We start from the raw sequence: 19,630 nt of genomic DNA on the forward strand, positions 1-19,630 counted from the left end.
AGGAATTTTATAATATGTCAAAATCTAGGTCTTATGGACTTGATCATTCAAGTGGATTATGGGAGAGAAACAGTGGCCAAATGAGAAGGAATTGACCTGACCCTCTGAGGCTGGACCTCAGTGTGAGGGATTGGCTTTAGAAACACCCAGAGAAGTCGTGAACCTCTGAAGACATAAGGTCAAGTGGGCCACTTTCCTGGGACAAGTCAGGGGGAAGCTCTTGGCTCCTGTAAGAACTATAGGTTCTGTTTAGCGTCACTTGCAGTAGGGCTAGGTGCGATGGCACAGAGGTGATGGCAGAAGGCAGGAAGACATGAGCTTGGACAGAGCTCCCAGTCCCCATCCTCTGTGTTTGAAAGCCGAGAACCAAGAGTATTCCTGAGTGCTCTGTGGAGGAGATGCAAAGGAGCCAAGAGGGCTAAGGGTTTTTAGGGGGAAGATGCTAGAGGACCACAGGAAAATAGTCAAAACCATGGAACCCATGTAGGGGTGAGCATATGAGTATTGGCTCCTCTCCTATTCATTGGCTCAGTGTCATAGTGCAGGGAAAGGCAGAGACCAATTCTTTGTAGCACAGAGTTTTAAGAGAACACTGAAAATGTGAGGACTTTATTTTCCTCCACATACATTGCCACAAGGTCATGCGAGCAAGCCATACTTCTAACATACCCAGATGCTGTCTTAGAGAACAGTAAGGGGAGAAGAATACAACCTTAAATATTTGAGCATTTACTTGGATCTTATCAGCCAGGGACAGATACAGACTAGCACTGTTTTCATTACTGAATCTCACTGAGTCATCTGAGTTTTGGCAGTGGGACTGTAGAATACACCTGTTCCCCAGCCCACAGGCTGGCAAACTCCTTCCACATAAAGAGTGCTTATTCAGCCATGCAGCAATCATTTTAACTGCCAGCAAGATGACTTCTGGGGCTAGCTTCAAATCTACGTGTAAAGGTCAAAGAGTTTTATAAATTATAGATTATAGCTGTTTCCTTGGGCTAATCTATATCTGTTTATTCATAATCTTCTAAATGTTTAAACCTAAAATATTCAGTAGAGCTGAGAGAAATAGATGTTTTTGGCATTTGACCTCTATAAAAGTCACAGTTTTCATTTAAAAGTCTTCTTTATGCCAGATCTTTCACTTTGGTGTCCAGTTTCTAATGTGCAAATGCTTAAGCAGTTATTCTTAAAAAACATCAACACATAAAACTACCTAAACACACATTAGCTTTATTTCTAAATGGCACTCTTGTTTTAATATAACTATTGAAACTATTGATAGCAAGGGTTATTGTCCCAGCTACCCTGGGAAATTTCAAATATTTAAAAAGATTGGACTTTGGAGAAATTTTTCTCCTTCTTAATCCTTAACTAATTGCAAATATCTATGGGTCATCCACATTGTCTGGTGGATCAACGTGATGCATTCATGCCTTTTAAATTAGGAACTTCTGGCTTTAAATCTCCCAACATACTCTTTGGATAAGAGCTGAAGTTTAATGCACAGCCTGTGTCCACCCAGCACTGGGTCACACTTCACAGGTCACATCAGTGATTGCTCAGGTGTAATAGGAACCTGGCAACCTCAAAGGGTAAGGCAGGGAACCTCTCCATCATCTCAGGGGTGCCTGTCCTCCCTCTCTCACCGCATTAGGCATAAAGCATGTGTCAATGTAACAGCAGCAGGGCAGACAAAAGGCTGCTGGGCAGGCATTCCATTTCAACCCTTGTGGAGAACTGAGGGGAACAGTGCAGAGGCAGCCAAGGTTGTAATGCTCTTTTCTTGCAGGTTTCTGTTCGGGTGTAAAAGAGTCCAGCTGGCCATGCATGAGTCACCCTGTGCAATGCAGAGCACGCTGTGGCAATGGGAACCGTGGCTACTCAAGTGATGTTAGTTTTTGCCTCCCACTGCAAATCTGTCCAAGAATTTTGATAAAGTTCATACCAGTTCAGTTAATGATCTGGAATGCAGAAATGGGCAATTATTTCAACTTGTTCAGTAGGCAAGGGACTGGATAGCTGAGCATCTAGACCTGGAGTTGACAATATTTTCCTGGTCAAAGATATACTAGTATAAAATTGCACACCGGGTTATCGTTGCTTTGTTTTATTGCAACAAGTTTTAGAACATGCTGGGCACATTTTCTTCAGAGGTTTTAAAAATGCAAGTCTCTAAAAGACATATGATGGGATGTGTTTGAAGACATGAGGACAAGATAAAAGGTTGACTTTGCCATGAGTCTCATAGATAATATACTTTATTACCACCTACATTTTTTGCTAATATTTTCTGTAATATTTTCTGTGTTGAATGGCACATTTGAGCTGGATATTCCAAAATTCTCTTTTTGTTAGTAATCTAGATGTGGCATATTATATTTTCCAAAGATGGTGTGTACACACACACACACACACACACACACACACACACACACACATTCATGCCACATGTTATTCTTATAATGTGACTAACACTCCTTCACCAAAAAGCGACCCTATATTTCTTCCCTTTGAATCTGGGTGGGAAGCTTGTGACCTTTTGCTCTAACAAACAGTGAGTGTCAGAAGTGATGCTATGTGACTTCAAAACTAGGTCATCAAAAGACTACAGCATCTTCCTGGCTCTGCTTGGGATGCTTGACCTTGGGAACCAGGAGCATGCTGTGATGATGCCCAAACTAACCCATGCAGGGTGACCACATAGAGAAACCTGTGTGGAGAGAAGGTAATGCTCCCAGGTGACAACCAGCAGCACCTGCCACATGAGAGTGACTGTGCCTTCAAAAGATTCCAGTCCGAGGCTTTAGGTCTTCCAACTGAGAGCCCAGACAGACCTTGTGGAGCAAAGACAAGCCTTGTCTGGCCCACAGAAACCATGAGAGAAGTTGTTATTTTAAGCCACTGCGTTTTGTCCAGTCTGATGATTTCCAAGGCAAATTGTTCACCAGAAAGATGCGACTGTGGTTTCTAGAATTTTGATCCCATCCCAGGGGACATAAATGGATTTCTGAGCTACAGGACAATGACATTTGCAGCATAGCTGCTTTTATAACATTTGCCTTTTAACCTCAATCATTGAAAGTATAGTGAAAAAAAACAACCCATCCAAATTAACTATAATTGCACCATACTTTAGCTGTCTTCTATAGCTGTTATAGAGCTGGCCCTCTGCTTTGATGGTCCATGCATATGTCACGTGTCACATTTTCAGATGTCCTGATTCGTAAGTGGCTGCATGACCTCAGTATGGCTTCTTGTTTTTATTTAATGTAATAAATGATTTTTTCCAGGCTCATCTGAGAAATATATTAGAAGTAGCACTTGACCCATCTGTCTGTCCTGGCTCTATGGTAGTGCCTGTTTTGACCAGGGCTTGCCTACCAGCTGGAGATAGTATTATTACATTAAAGCGGTCTGGAGCCCACATTTACCGCTCAGTGCAATATTTACCCAAAATATCTACACATTAACGATATAAGCTTTTTTCTCCTGAAAAGATGAACATGTTAAAATTTTACAGTTGAACTTTCTATGATGAGAAAACTGAAAAATTGAATTTGTTTTTAAATGTAGAACAGTCTGAAGGCAAATGGGTATGTGGAGACAACGAAGAGAGGCTGGTTCTCTGCTGGACCCAGAGAAAAGCTGGTGCCCAGTTACCTGGTGGATGGGAAGAGTAGGGGAGCCATAGCCAGCAGGGCACCGAGACTGTACAACATCAGCCAGCAGATGAGACTGTCTTTGTGTTCATGGCAAACCATTTGTTCTAGGCTGCGTATGGTCTAATGAAAATGGGACTTTGTTTTTGTCTTAGGTAGTGGTCTCTAGGAGCAGAGCCTGACTTGCAGATTCTTGTGCCAGCAACCTAGTTAGGGGGTGTATTTAGAAAAAGAAGAATGAAGGAAGCAAGGCAGGGCCAGGGAAGAAGACAGGATGTGGTCTTAACTGAAGTTTAGTGGAGCCTCATCCCATGGGCATCTGTGGTGCACATGTTGCACCATGGAGGTGAGCTCCTCCTTGAGATCCTACTTCGTGTACTCTGAGTCTGTCATTGGTGCTTTCTGCTTGTGGGTGGTGGTGGACAGTGATGTAATCTGGGTGAGGTGGCTTCTGTTCTGATGAAGGCAGTTCTTTGGAGGAGGAGGCTACGGTGAGCCATGAACAGCCAACACAGTTGGGTGGGTGCAGTGACCTGCTGAAGGGGTCTGGATGGAACATGAAAAGCATCCACTATATCTATTGTCCAGTTAATATTTATTTAATATTGGATTTTACTTTTCCCTCCCACCATGATCCATAGATGTTCTGGTCACTCCTGGACAACTGATCATCCTACAGTCTCTTTAAGTGGAAAGACAGCATTTTGATTAAGAAGCTAGAATGTCCAGTTCAACATATTAAATAATACTTTTCATTTTATGTTATGATAAGTCTTATCTCCCCTCCCTTCTCACCACCATTCCAACTCCCTCAGTATGTCATGGTAAGGCTGGTTATGGGCCTTTAAGAGAAAACAGGTGAGATATATAGGGTGTCCCAAAAGATGTATAAACATAGTTTGAATAATTATAAAAGAGTGTTTATTAAAATACATTTCATTTTCAAAATTGAGTATCAGCTGTTAAAGTGTGTACACATTTTTTTTTGGGGGGGGGACACTGTATATAAAAAGGTAAAGCTAGGGGTAAAATTAAAACACAGAATATGTACTGTAAGATCCTGGTGGGACTGCCCCAATATTTGTCTCTGAACTTTCTGGCAATCATTAAAAGAGGAAAACAGTGATGACACACAGTTCATATATGCAAAGTAAAACAAAGCATTTTTTTCAAAGGAAGCAATCTATTAATTCTTGAAAATCATTTTTACCTGTAGGTCATTCTTATGATGACATAGGATATGTCATGAATGATGTTCTCGACAATATTCCCCAGTGTGTGTGGGTGGTATAATGCCAGTGTGATTCAGTAAAAAAATGTTTAATTTTCCCTTGGAGAAAGAGGGTATAGAGAAGGAAGTAATATATATCTATATACGTATATCTGTAGTTGTATGGTTCAGTCTGAGGATAAGCTGTTTTGAATGTTAGAGGACTGGGTAGACTATTTGTTCTCCAGCCAATTTTCTAGAAATATTATTTCCCTTGACCAAAATTTTGATAAGTCCTAAGTGTCAATGAATTGGAGATTATACTTTCTGACAAGCACTTGGTCTGGAAATAAGCTCTCACACTTATTATGGTTTTAGTGTTCTGCTGCTTTTTGGATATTTAGACATCCCATGAGACTTCTCATCTCTGACCAGCAGACCCTGAGCAATGGATGCATGGATTACTCTGACACACGTTTCTGTGAAAGATAGGATAAGGGGCTGCTTGGCAGGAGGCCTGCCTTCTTAGACTTTTATTGTAACAACAGTTTGAACTAAAATTAACCTCTAGATACAATCCGCAGGGTAAGTATCCTTGAGAAAGCACATGCTTCTACAAGGTCGGGTCCAAAAGACTAAACATAGAGATTCCAGCAAACCACCTGGGGGCTCGGACTAGTTTGGAAAAGTCAAGGCAGGGGCTGCTGCCTTCGGCAAGATCCCCCTAAGAGGCTCCCAAGCTTTAGGAGAACCCTCCTACAGACTTTCCAACCAAGTCTCATGCTTCCCACATCATAAAATTTGAAAAGCTTGATGGGAGAAAACCTTAACCTGTCAGGAAGGTGGGCAGAGAAGAGACATGATCTTCCTTGGAAAGGAAAACAGAATCTGCTCCAATTCACGAAAAATGGTTACCTGAGACCATTACAGAACACGGCCATTTTAATCTGGAAAATATTTCCAAATGCCTACTGCAGCCATGAAGAAGTGTCAACAAAGTTCCCACAGAATATTTAAATTTTAGTAGCAAATTTCTTGGTTGAATTCTTCAAGGTAAAGCAATTTACAAAATGTACCTGTTAGTAGCTGAATGGGTTGGAGAGGGATAAAGAGTTAGAAACATCGATGAGAGAGAAACATCAATCAGCTGCCTCCTGCACATCTCCTACTGGGGATGTGCCCGCAAACAACGTACATGCCCTTGACCGGAATAGAACCTGAGACCTTCAGTCTGCAGGCCGACACTCTATCCACTGAGCCAACCGGTTAGGGCTGCTGCTATTCTTTTAAAATGAAATTAAATGCAAAAAAATGAAATTGGACTCCCATCTTACAAAACTCACAATTGACTTGAAATGGCTTAAAGTTAAACCCTTAAACATATGACCTGAGGTCATAAAATTCGTAGGAAAAAAAATGGGGAGAAAGCTCCTTGACATTGGTTTTGGCAGTGGCTTTTTAACCAAGACACCCAAAGCACAAGAAACAAAAAACAAAAATCTACAAGCGGGACTACATCAGAATATAAAGCCTTTTTACAACAAAAGAAACAATCAACAAAATGAAAAGGCAACCTATTGAATGAGAGAAAATATTTTTAAACCATTTATCTGATAATGGTTGCTATTCAAAATATATAAAGAACTCATACAACTCAATAACAAAAAAGTCCGAAACAATCTAAATAAAAACTGTGCAGAGGAATGAACAGATAGTTTTCCAGAAAGTACATACAATGTCTAACAAGTACATGAAAAGATACTCAACATACCTAATCAGCAGGGCAATACAGATTAAAACCACAGGGAGTTATCATTTCATACCTGTCAGAATGGCTATAAAAAGAAGACAAGAAATAAGAGTTGGTGAGGATGTGGAGAAATGGGAAACCTCGTGCATTATGGGTGGGAATGTAAATTGGTTCAGCCACTATGGAAAACAGTATAAAGTTCCTCAAAAACTTAAAAACAGAACTACAATATGATCCAGCAATCACACTTCTGGGTATACAGCCAAAAGAAATGAATACAGGGTCCTGAGGAGATATCTGCATTCTCTTTATTGCAGCTTTATTCACAATAGTCAAAATATGGGAAAAACTTAAGTGTCCATCAATGGATGAATGTGTAAAGATTATGTGGCTTATATATACAATGGAATATTATTCAGCCATTGAAATAAGGAAATCCTGCTATTTGCATGGATGGGCATTGGAGGCATTATGCTAGGTGAAATGTCAGACAGAGAAAGGCAAATACTGTATGTTGTCACTTACATAAGGAATCTAAAAAAGCTAAACTTGCAGAAACAGAGCAGAGTGGTGGTTACCAGGGTCTGGGGGTAGGGAATTGGGGAGATGTTGGTCAAAGGGTATAAACTTGCAGCTAGAAGTTAAATAACTTGTGGGAGCCTAATACCATTGTGATTATAGTTAACAATACTGTATTATATACTTAAAGTTGTTAAGAGACTAGATCTTAGATGTTCTCATCACAAAAGAGGAAATGATATTTGCATGAGTGGTGGAGGTGTTCGCTAACACTATTATGGTAATCACATTGCAATATGTAAGTGTATCAAATAGACATTGTGTATCTTAAATTTACACAGTATTATGTATCAGTTATATTTTAATACTAATTAAGAAACTGAAACATATTTCTGAAGTGTATGTATTTTGTGCTTTACTTGACAGCACTACCAGCTTATACTTACTGATATTAATTGCTTTAACAATGATTGACATTAGAGAAAACTAAGAATGCTTTTTTTCATTTTTCTACTTCTTTTTCCAAGTGGCCCAGCTTTCATCCAAGCTCTAGTAGCCACACCTGGGCCTGTAACCAAGGAAATTTTAGCCTAGTAAAAACTTAGGAATATCTTACTAGAGGTATTGGTTGGAAATATTTTTTCCCTGCTCTATACCCAAGGGAAGCTGCTATCAGCCGTGGGCAAACTACGGCCCGTGGGCCAGATCCGGCCCATTTGAAATGAATAAAACTAAAAAAAAAAAAAAAACCGTACCCTTTTATGTAATGATGTTTATTTTGAATTTATATTAGTTCACACAAACACTCCATCCATGCTTTTGTTCCGGCCCTCCGGTCCAGTTTAAGAACCCATTGTGGCCCTCAAGTCAAAAAGTTTGCCCACCCCTGTAGCTAGATGGTACTAAAAATGACTTGGCTGAATGATTGACTGAAGCTTGCCATTATGGGTACATTAGCCTCCTGTCACAAGCTATCTGACCTGGGCTAGCCCTGTCTACTTCCCCTGCAGGCCCCTTCATTCTTCTTATCTGGCATTCGGCCTTGTCTGTTTCAGATGAAAGGCTGAGCTACAGCTGTGCTCTGCACCTGCCCATCTAACCGCCTGCTTTTACCCTTATTTGACTGTGTACCCCCTTAGAATTGGGCTTTCCTTCATTGGGAAGATTTAATGCAAAGGAGGTATTGCACTATACTTCAGACATGGGGAGGGCATGCGTGTGTGTGTGTATGTGTGTGTGTGTGTGTGTGTGTGTGCGTTTAGCAAAATAAGGTCCAGAAAAAAGTGGTAGCTGGGAAAATAGGAATCTCATATGCAGACACCAGTAGTTATTGGTAGATCACTCACCCTTAAAAAAATAAGATATCTAATGTATTTAGATGACAAAAAGCTAAGGATAAACCAGTCAAAAAGCAAATTGCACCCTGGAGTTGACCTTCGCCCCACATCATCTTCTGTCCCTGAACATTGGCATGAAACCCATCCCACTGCATCTACACAGGAACGGAAATGAATATGGGAAAGATGACCTGGGACACAAAAGCCCAACTGCAGGCCTGAGACTTCCATGATCCAGAGAAAACCTCCATCATCAGAGGAGGCAGGAAGGTAGAATCTGCCTGTTGAGGAACCGGAAGCGCCTATGTGGCAGTTCTGTGGCTGAAGGAATGTCCCACCAGACAGAACAGTTCTGGGCAGTGAGACACCAGGTTTTCCACGAGGGCCAGCTAGCAACACAAGGGTTTTCACTTCCCTCAATGTTCTCTGCTTAGACTTTTATCACATGGATCCACCTAGGGACAGTACCCAGCAAGGGAAATAAATAGATTTATTCTGTGGGGGTACACCCCCCCCAAATAGATGTAACTCACTAACACTGTTTGTTATTGAAAGATTGGGACCAGGCAGGGATCAGCCCCACGCTGCTGTTTGCATTTCCGTTCTCTATAGTTACCATTAGAATAGTAACCCCTCCCCCCCATTCTGATTTATGAAATTGGTTTAACTTTTCCTGACAGTCTCCAAATTACCAGTCACTCTGCATTACTAGGCCTTGCACTAGTCAGGCATCCCTGTGCATTCTATCTCTTCTACCTCGCCATGCCATCTGTCACTGTAATACCTGTGTCGCTGAGTTTTGAACCATAATGCTTATACCCCATCAGCTTCCAAATGGTTCCATGATCTGTCAGCAGTGATCAAGGTAGTGCAATGAGACATGACAGGGCATCCAAGTAATTTTTTAGGGAGGCTGGAGAGTGGAAAAGTTGAAGCCTGAGACATTTGAGTCACTCCTCCTTAAGTTGCTTTTGTGAGGTCTCTAAGTTCCTGACACACACACACACCCTTTTAAAAAATATCCTGAAGTAAAATGCATATATCTGACTTTCATTTGATGTGATAGGCTGATAGAAGCATATTGTACAGAACCCCAGTAAGTATACCTTCATACATCAAGGGGCTTGTCTACGTATATGGTGGGACAAAGCACGAGAAGGGTAGATGTGGGAATGGGAGTGTTATATGCCTTTGCCGTTGTGTGTATGTGAGAGTGAGGGGTTTGGGAGGCAGTTCACCTTGAATGGCAGAGATGTGGGTGGAAGGTCACTAACATTGATTTATTTAGAACCTGCTTTCCTATATGCATTGGGCCAATGCTTGTGTGCACGTTGTCTTATTTACCCCTTAAAAGAACTTAAGCAGCACTGGGTTCTGATTTCCTTTTTTTAGACAGATGAAGACATACACATTTTTTATTTTTTACAAAAGAAATCAAGGTCATACCTGCAATCAATGAACCAGTGATGTGACCTTGGACAATTTAAGATGTGTCAGATTCTAAAACTGTATGCTATTTCCATGATAAACGAGGGCTGTGGGTATCAAGATTTTTCAGCTCTCTCTTTGAACCCCATTTCCCACAGAACATTTTGGGGATGGTTCCAATTTTCAGATACTGTTCTCTAAATCTATCCTGCAAGATATTTTCAAGTCCTATTTCCTACCATTTGGAAAACATTTATTCTCTCCTTACCACTGTGGCAGCCTGCCTGGAAAGAGGTGCAATGTATCATTTTGCACACTAATGGAAGGTGGGCTAGGAATTACCTATAATTTGTTTCTCCATCCAGGCACGTCAAACTAAGTTATGATGAAAGTGGAGCGGCAACCTTGATCACCTACTGTTTTATAGCTGATGTGATTGTTTTTATGAAGCCTATAACGTTTTTAACGCTGTGGTTGTGATGATCTCGATTCTTGTCTCAGCAGAACAATATGACAAGATTTGAGTCAATTATGATTGCAGAGGACGGGAGTGTGGCTTGCTAGTGACAGGGATGGAGAGAAAATTGCGCAAAGCCTGCTCCTGTTGCCCCCTATAGACAGGCCACTGAGGGACCTCTGGCCAGCATTCTGCAGCCTCCATGAATTACTGTTTTCTGTTTGGCAGATGGCAATGAGTTGCAACTAAATCATTCTCAGATAACTAGGGATTTAAGATGAAATTCCCTCTAGACCATTACAGTGGGGCCTTGACTTATGAGTTGAATTCGTTCTGAGACCGAGCTCGTTAAGGAGCTCGTTAACTCAAATTACTCTGTCAACTCAATGCAAAAAATCGGCTGAGAGACAGCTGGTATCTCAAAAAACTCGTTAGTCAGGACACTCGTAAGTCAAGGCCCCACTGTATATTCAAAGAGAAGACCTGGATCAAGGACACTATGGAATGAACCTCATGTTCGGGGAGATTTGGAGCAAGATACGATAGCCATTTCCCTTGGTTAAAACTCTGTAGTAGAAGAAAGAGGCAGGTGGGGAAGTATCTAATTTTATTTAAACAGGTATTTCTAGAACACCTAGTAGTGAGCATACTGACGCTAGACTCCATGGAGAAAAAGATGAGACTCCATTGCACCAAAATTTAGGGATACCACCCCCTAACATTTTAAACACATTTTGAAAGTGCTATAATAATGTTATAAATACAAATGATGAGCCTTCTAGGGGAAATGACCAGGGAAGATGATGAAGAGGTGATGTAATCTGAGTTAATCCATGGCGGTTTGAGTAATGCATTTTACAAGGCAGCACAAGGATGGGGAGGATACTCTGACCATAAAAGCCAGCATGATAATAAGCACAAGAGGCATGACATCTGCTGGGGAAGGATGTGAGGTGGCAGGTGTGTATGGGAGGGGTGTGGCTGGAACTTTGGTTTGGCAGATTTAAGTTGGAGCAATATTTTGGAGAGCTTGGAAAGTAATGATAAAGAGTTTGCATTTGATATTGTAGGTCATAGGTTATAGACTCAGTTGTAGACAGAGGCCAGGAAGGTAATATAAAGGAACGATACTGACCAAATAGTGGCTGTGGTAACTTGGGTAGTAAAGTCCCTTCTGAGGAAGGCAGCTGAGACTCTGCTCCCACCGATAGTAGCTTCTCTAGTGTAAGAACTCTGTATGGCCAGATGTCCCCATTTTCTTAGAGAAGACTGAAATCTCATTTTTTTTTAAATGTGAGCTTTCATGACACTTAAATGCTGGCAACTAATAAAAATTTTTTTGGGAAACACCTGGGGGCCAAAAAGAGCCAGTTTAAGGTTTGTGTCTTATGTCTGTCCATCTGCTAGTGGCTTATAATTACAGAAGGAGAAATGGGAACATATAACTATTTCTACTCAAGGAACTGACTCTATTGTATGGAAGATGACACTTGAGCAAGGAGACTGTTGGACAGCCAGAGTCTGAGAGGTGAAGGCTTGACATCAGGTATTTGGGGGGGGAGGGGAAGGAGGAGGAGGACTGGAAGTAAGAGCCTTGAGCCACCTGGTGACCATTGGATGTGGGAGAAAGGTTGTGGTGCCATCATAGATGTCCCCTGGGAGGTTGTGAGGCTGCTCACTGAATGGAGGAGACGGTAAAGGGAGCTACTGTCATGCATCTCCTGGGTAATGATTTTATTTTGCTTTTTACCATATACTTTATACCTGTACTCTACTATCTACTCTATATTTCTGGAAGAAATTATTTGCAGTGAAGATAATAGATTTTTTTCTTAAACCAAATAAATACTTCTTTCCCTTCTTCCCATTCATACTCCAAGATGAACTATGGGGACTCGCTGCTAGATTTCAGACTCTTTCCCTGTGTAGCATTAGACACATTGATGTGGTTGAAGCAATGAGCCGAAAGTATTTTAATCCTTGATGGATAGCAGAAGAAGAGGAGTTTATGAGTCCAATTCTTCTCAAGTTTGAAGATAATGATTTTTGCCTCTTCTGCCTCCGCTTATTTCTTTTGCATTTTACATTTTGCGACAGTGAATCAGACACATTATTATTCCATTCAGCAGCCTTGACATCAGCAGCAAATTTGCATGAACTAGGAAAGAAATGTTTCTATATTATTTTCTCCCATCCTAAGTGGTATTTTATTGCAGTAGAGATTTTAAGTGGTCTCTCCATCCAAACTTCCAATTTGATGGGAGCCTTTGATAGTGCCCATTGATTTGTTTACAGGACCATTGGAATAGGAGAGAGCCTGGTTTCTTGATTGGCGAGTGTGACACAGAGGAATGAATGGATAAATTTAACACTGCTCAGTGCACTTTAAAAAAAACCCGAGTCTAGAGTAGAATTCCACCTACCATACTGCATTTACTAAAAAAGGGCTTCCCAAATGTCTCCCATGCAGAATGCTTTTTTTGGTTATTCAACCAAACATAGGAACCCTGCTGTACCTGACGTTGTCAAAGGTCATGCCTATTTTTCCTTTGCCATTGCTTCACACTCAGGCTTTTATTCCTGCACCAAGTCAACTGGGCAATTTCTGACAAAATTAGGCAAAATCTTTTTTACTAAGACATTGTGAACTCAGTAGGGTTTTTAGATAACTTTTAATGCCTGAAGCAAGTTTCTGTCATCTTCACGTGTTCCTAGACAGTTACCAATAGTCAAGGATCTTTTCCCATTTCAATTCCTCTGAAGTGATCCACCAGGGATCCATGGGGCATGAAGGAATCTCCATTAATCTGTGTCAACATTCTCTCCCTTATCCCTTACAGGAAATACTCAGTTGTACAGGAACTGTATGCTTAGAATTTAATAGAGCCTGGATACACCTGGAAAGATTGTCAGGTAATAGATGCCTTTGGTCCTTGTACTGTCGGGTGCTGGCGGGTTGGCAAAGAACCAGTAGCAGAATCCATTTCTTCCCTTAAATGAGATTGCATGTTCCCTTAACATGCTGTCATTTAAAAATATGTCAACATGAAGATTTTTGGATCAGCTAATATATGCAAATGGTGAAAATTCAAATAGTATAAATTATTCTTTAGTATATGTTTTAAATATTGGCAAGAGCTCAGAAAGGAAGAATAAAAGAGATTTTACTCCCAGTTTTGCCACTGACTTATTTGGTGGAACTGGTCCAAATAGGATACCTTTTTGTCTCTCAGTTTCTTCACCTAAAGCCTAGAATGGGAATCTTTGCCCAATAACTCTTCAGGATTGTTGTGAGACCTTAATAAATCTGGTGTGTGAAAGTGCTTTAAGTGCATAGACATTAAAGGATCTTTGCTATAGTTTCCCATGGCCTCTGTTAAGTACTCAGCCAATATCTACTGTGTCCTTGGCATTGGCTGGGAGGAGATAAAGAGCTTTAAATTATTAACTCAATTCTCAAACTAGTTCCATCAGGTAAGTCTGTTATTATCTCAAATTTACAGTGAGAAAATGAAGGCACAGACAAGCTAAATAACTTGCCAAAGTTCACATAGCTGGTAATTAGTATCAAAGTTGAGATTTAAACCTTGTCTTTCTCTTTTTTCCTCCCTTTCTCTCCCCCTCCCTTTTCCTTTCTATCTATGTGTAATATATATGTATTTATAATACATACATGAATATATCTATAAATAAACTTCTCTATACATTATGATTGTAGCCACCTGCTCTTTTACTGAATACATTTTAAAATTTATCTTTATTGTTGAAAGTATTACAGATGTCCTCTTTTGTCCCCACATTGACCCCCTCCACCTTACCCCCACTCCTACCCCCACCCCCATCTTTTACTTAATATTTTATGCTGAACATTGCGTATATGTCATTAAACTTTCCTTTAAAACCTATTTTTAGTGATTTTGAAATACATCATGTCTATAGGGGAGTTACCAACTCCTAGCTGTTAGGCATTTGTTTTCTTTCTTTTTTGGGGGGGGGGTCATTATGCATAAGGCAAATTTCTTGGTTCACAAATCGTTGTGGGCATCTGTGATTATTTTCTTAAAAAAAAAATTCCAGAGATGACATTGCTATGTCAAAGAAAATGGACATTTTTAAGGCTTTTGATATATATTGCCAACTTGCCCTCAGGAAAGGTTGTGCCAATTTATTCTTCCTCCAGCACTCTATATTCTATTTTTATGAAGATGACAGAGCAATTATAGGAGGCTAGATTAGAACTGGACTTTCAAGATCAGCACTTACATCTGTGTGTGCAGTTGATCACATGCACCATAGACAAGGAGACAGAAGGTAGGTTACTTGTCCAAGGACACAAGGCAAATTAATGGTTGAATCCTAGTGATATTGATTAATGATAAGCAATAGATGGGTAGAAAATGCCTATGTGGGAGTAGAAATACTATTTTTCAGTAATTTTACAGTCTAATTACCAAATGTCACTCTTTCATTTTTCTGGTTGCTTTATTCTGATGATTTCAAAAGCTAAGCTAGCCCACATTGTTAGAAGTAAATCAATCTTGTGCTGAGGAGCAATTTCAGATAGCAGTGGGAAATCTGAGAGGAGGGGGTGGGGAGCATTCAGCCACATCTACAAAGCTCCCTACAATTGTTTTGGGGCTGCTTATCTATAGGGTGAACACAAATTGTTTGCAAATGTCAATTTGCTGCAGAAACAACCTAATAGCAGCATGAATGAAAATAAAAACTGAACTAGAAAATATCTACAACTCTGCCACTGCAAGTTTTTGTTGTTGTTGTTAATCCCTATTGGCAATTTAGATTATTTACCAATTTTTAGTATTTTTAAGTAATGTGGCCAAGATAGGTAGATTATATACATGTATTTTCTCTTTTAGATATGTTCTTTGTAATTCCTTAGAAGGCGATTAACTACCTTAAAAATGTGAACATTTTTGTGTGTTTTAATCTGTGCTGCAAGAGCTTTCCAAAATGGTTAGATAACTAGATTATGTCAGTACATATTATGAAGTATTTTTAGATGCAATATAATATTCAATGATTTGTTTAAAATATTGTAAGTTATTTAATTAATTTTTTTTAATTTTCTTTATTGATTAAGGTATTACATATGTGTCCTTATCCCCCTAGTGCCCCATCTGACCGCCCACCCCCCCGCTCATGCCCTTACCCCCCCCTGGTGTCTGTGTCCATTGGTTATGCTTATATGCATGCATATAAGTCCTTTGGTTGATCTCATCCCCTTACCCCCACCCTCCCTTGCCTTCCCTTTGAGGTTTGACTGTCTGATCAATGCGTCTCTGGATCTGTTTTTGTTCATCAGTTTATGTTGTTTATTATATTCCACAAATGAGTGAGATCATGTGATATTTATCTTTCGCCAAATGACTTATTTCGCTTAGCATAATGCTCTCCAGGTTCATCCATGCTGTTGCAAATGGTAGGAGTTCCTTTTTACAGCAGTGTAGTATTCCACTGTGCAGATGTACCACAGTTTTGTAATCCACTCATCTGCTGATGGGCACTTAGGCTGTTTCCAAATCTTAGCCATGATAAATTGTGCTGCTATGAACATAGGGGTACATATATCCTTTCTGACTAGTGTTTCTAGTTTCTTGGGATAAGTTATTTAAGCCAACTCTAGCTTCTGTCCAGGGAGCCATGGCTTCTGGTCTCATAGAGGATTTGCTCATAACACTTTTCGTTAGGTGACTTTGTCATTTTTGTCCAGATTGGAGGGGATGAATGGCTATTTAACCAATTTGGCTGGCTCTTAGCTGACCTCTGTAGTTTTTTTTTTGTCTGGGTTTGTATTGCCTAGAGCAGGGGTGGGCAACCTTTTTGTGAGTGCTTGCCAAAACCAGCAAAATCTCTGACTCAAAACTCTTCTGCGTGCCAAACCTAATTTTTTGAGAGCATGTTACTCCTACTTGATATCTCTTAAGGTGTACGTATGTGAAGAACCTTGAATAAATAATAAAATTGATTCAAGTGACAAAAACACAGTATATGATGATGAAAAATACATTTATTTTTTAATGTATACATGTACACAGATAGTCCGACAGAAAACTTTATGACTCCGTTTGATATTAACAGTGGGACTTTTGCTGCTGCATCACTGATGACAGAGATTTTACATCAGGTTTATATTTCGTGACCTTCAGAGATATGCACGAGCTACTACTTTCATCCGTCGTCAGGCTACTCCTATTGCGAGACTTAACAAAATTCATCACTGAGAACAAAGATTCACAAGCCTATGTGGATGAAACCAAAACACTGGTAGGATCTAGGAAGGCAGGGAGAGTTAAGGTAGAGGCATAGAAATTGCTCTTCCCAGTCTCTCGTCAGTCCATGTCTATGGTCTTTAAGATAAGTTGTTATGTAAAATTATTTATTTATCTAAGATGCACCTACCCTGAATTTATCTGAAAAATAAAAAAGTCGATATTAAGAAAAAAATTGTAAATGGAAGATTATAAGAGAGGGTTTCGCGTGCCATCAAAAGTTATTGGCCTGCCATGTTTGGCATGCGTGCCAGGGGTTGCCCACCCATGGCCTAGAGCTTCCTTGATTTGTAGAGGTTGAAGTCAGACCTTCTCAATTCATATACTTATTTGTCCTCTGTCATCCTGGGCATAGCTTGAAGTCCCCTGTTTCTTCGAGTTGGAATTAGTTCAATGCTTCCTATGGCAGTCCTGAATTCAATGAACAGGCAGCAGTGACCTCACTGGCTAGAGCACCACTCTGATTATTTTCTTTATTACATAGTTATGATGAGACCCTTTGTTTATGATAAAAGAACACAATAGCTTCCCAAGCATATTTTACCAAATTGCCTGATTGGGTGAATACTATTAACAGAAATTGGGATGTAGGGGGACTGAAGAGCGAAAATGAGCTCAATTTTGTTATTCAGTTTGAAGGATAAGAGGACATCTAATGGAGGTGTCAGTCATGTAAAAAGTAGGCTTGATACCCTGGAAAGCTGTTGGTAGGAGAAAATGAGATTTGGATTTCATAAGAGGTAGTAGGTAAAGTAGTTGTGATCTTTAAAAAGAGAAAAAAATAGGCATTATAGGACCAGTATTAAAAATTGAGCTTATAGGTTTGATGGACTTGGGTTAAAACATTGTTTCTGCCTCTTACTGTTTGGCCTTCGGCATGTTATTTAACCTTCAAGCCTTAGTTACAACACTGACATAATGCAGTAACACCTACTTAATACAATGAATGTGAGCATTAAAGGATATAATGCAGTTTATTGAAATCAATGAATATTAGCTGTTGTTACTGTTATAAAACTGATGGTAGAATATGTGTAAGTCATCACAGGAGGAATCACCAGAAGACAAAGAATAAATGGTCACAGAGAGAGAAAGAAAGCCAGCATAATCCAGAAACCCCGGAGAAGAAGGAAACCAAGGGAGGAAGAAAGGAGAAACAGAGTCAAATATGAGACAAAGGGCAACGTCAAAATCAGAAAAGGTTTTTCAATCTGGGGATCACTAGGTCTCCTATGATTTCCTAGAGAATGCTTTCAGTATAAAAATTGGGCAAAAATCTCACTGTAGGGCATAAGCCAGCAGTGAAGAATGTTTCCTAGGATCTACTAAACTCAAAACAGATAAGGTAAATTGCTAACGACAGGTGAAACTATCGGCTAGGTGAGTCTCATTGGATTATCAATGGACTTGGATATTACATGTGCTCTTTTGTCCTACATCCACCAAAAAATGGTGAGTTCCATGCTCATATGAACCTGAGATATGCCACTTGTATAAACTTCCTTGTAGCCTGGCTTATATATCAACTTCTGATTTAATAGGAGATACATTTTTATTCCTGCCGTTGGTCACATTTCAGCTGCTTATAAGGAAAATAGCATGAAATAAATAGTTGCAAGTTGGGTTCAGCATGTTTACAAAGAGCTGATGGCATTTAACTGTTAGCTGCCTACCGCACACACTCCTCTTACAGCCAGTTCACCTGGAATTAAAGACAGGATGTTCAGCTAAACCCACCGAATCCCTCCGTCTATGGACTTGCTTAAAAAGTTACTCATTGAAAGCAGCTTTTGATCCTGTTTAGCCTTTGGTTTTATTATCTCTCTGGCAGTCTCAAAAAGGGTTTCTTTATGACATATTGTTGAAAATTCTGCTAGGACAAACCCATTTAACTGTGGAGATGAGAGTTGAAAGAAAATTGCAGGTTTTGGTTTGTCAACATGATACAGGACTATGGCAGGCATACCATACTTTATAATTTCAGAGAATTTGATCTAACCACAGACAAATGAGAAATTAATCAGAACCATTTCAGTTTTGGCAAAGAAATTGAAGTCAACCCACCCCTCCTCATAATTAGAACCTCATTCTGGATTCAAATATTTCAGACCTTGAGCACTTGTTTGTACTAACCTTGGGTATTGTCTCTACCCTTAGGTTGTGCCTGGTGCTGGTTTATCATTTTGCTGCTGACACCCAGAACATTGCAGATGCTTCTGCTCAGGTGCTAAGGTATCTGTACAAGCACAGTGAAGTATTTTGGTACTGACAGAACATATAATTAGTATCTATTCTTGGGAAAAGATGTCATCCACATGACTGACATTTTAGGTGGAAGTTCCTTTAAAATACAGGAAAGGGAATGGAGGTGTTCTGAGGACAGCCGTCTCCCTGCTGCTGACAAAAAGTCATGCAGTTGCAGACTGAGTTCTTGTGTTGATTGTGTTTAAAGGCCACCTTGCAATTTTCTAATCACATGTAGAAGTCTAATCTCAAAGGTGCTATCATAAAATGGTTTACTGGTGAACCCACAATTCTCTTCCACAAAGAGACTTAAGTAGTTATGGGAGTCAGTGATGAATGACTCAAAGATGGATTGGAAAGTGATCATAATAGCTCAAAGGAGGAATTAAACAAATGTTCATAGAATGCACTATATATACACCAAGTACTGGTTAGTATTTTGTGGAGGGATCGCTCTTGATCCTCAGTAGAACTAGGAATATAGGCATTGTTTAAAATTGGGACCCCTCCAATAGGCATGGTTTCTGCAATTTCACTGAAAGAGGCAGTTATGCTCATAGCATATGAGAGTTTTATCCCCCTCACAAGGCATTCATCACCCCCAATTCAGGGACGTGCTCATTTACAATAATTGATATCAGAGGTTGGAATGGGTGGTGCTCACCTTATTAAAAAATAATTTTAGATGGTTGCCAGTATTTAAAAATTTATAGATTTCCCATATAAATTT

At 39.9% G+C, this 19,630-nt stretch overlaps 1 long non-coding RNA gene across 4 annotated transcripts in view; it reads left to right on the top strand.

The window, feature by feature from the left end:
* Positions 1-18,889, top strand: part of LOC118668657 — a 30,131-nt gene extending 11,242 nt beyond the window's left edge. For 2 of the 4 annotated variants that reach the window (XR_004971696.1, XR_004971695.1), the window contains exons 4-5: positions 13,207-13,279; positions 18,814-18,889. This is a non-coding gene — a long non-coding RNA (uncharacterized LOC118668657). Of the gene's footprint in view, positions 1-11,826; positions 11,895-13,206; positions 13,280-14,546; positions 14,672-17,695; positions 17,858-18,813 lie in introns of those variants that run through there. The other 2 variants (XR_004971697.1, XR_004971698.1) reach the window with 2 other exon arrangements.
* Positions 18,890-19,630: the final 741 nt, after the last annotated feature.

Source organism: Myotis myotis, unplaced genomic scaffold, assembly GCF_014108235.1.
Source record: "Myotis myotis isolate mMyoMyo1 unplaced genomic scaffold, mMyoMyo1.p scaffold_m19_p_13, whole genome shotgun sequence".
Lineage (NCBI taxonomy): Eukaryota > Metazoa > Chordata > Mammalia > Chiroptera > Vespertilionidae > Myotis > Myotis myotis.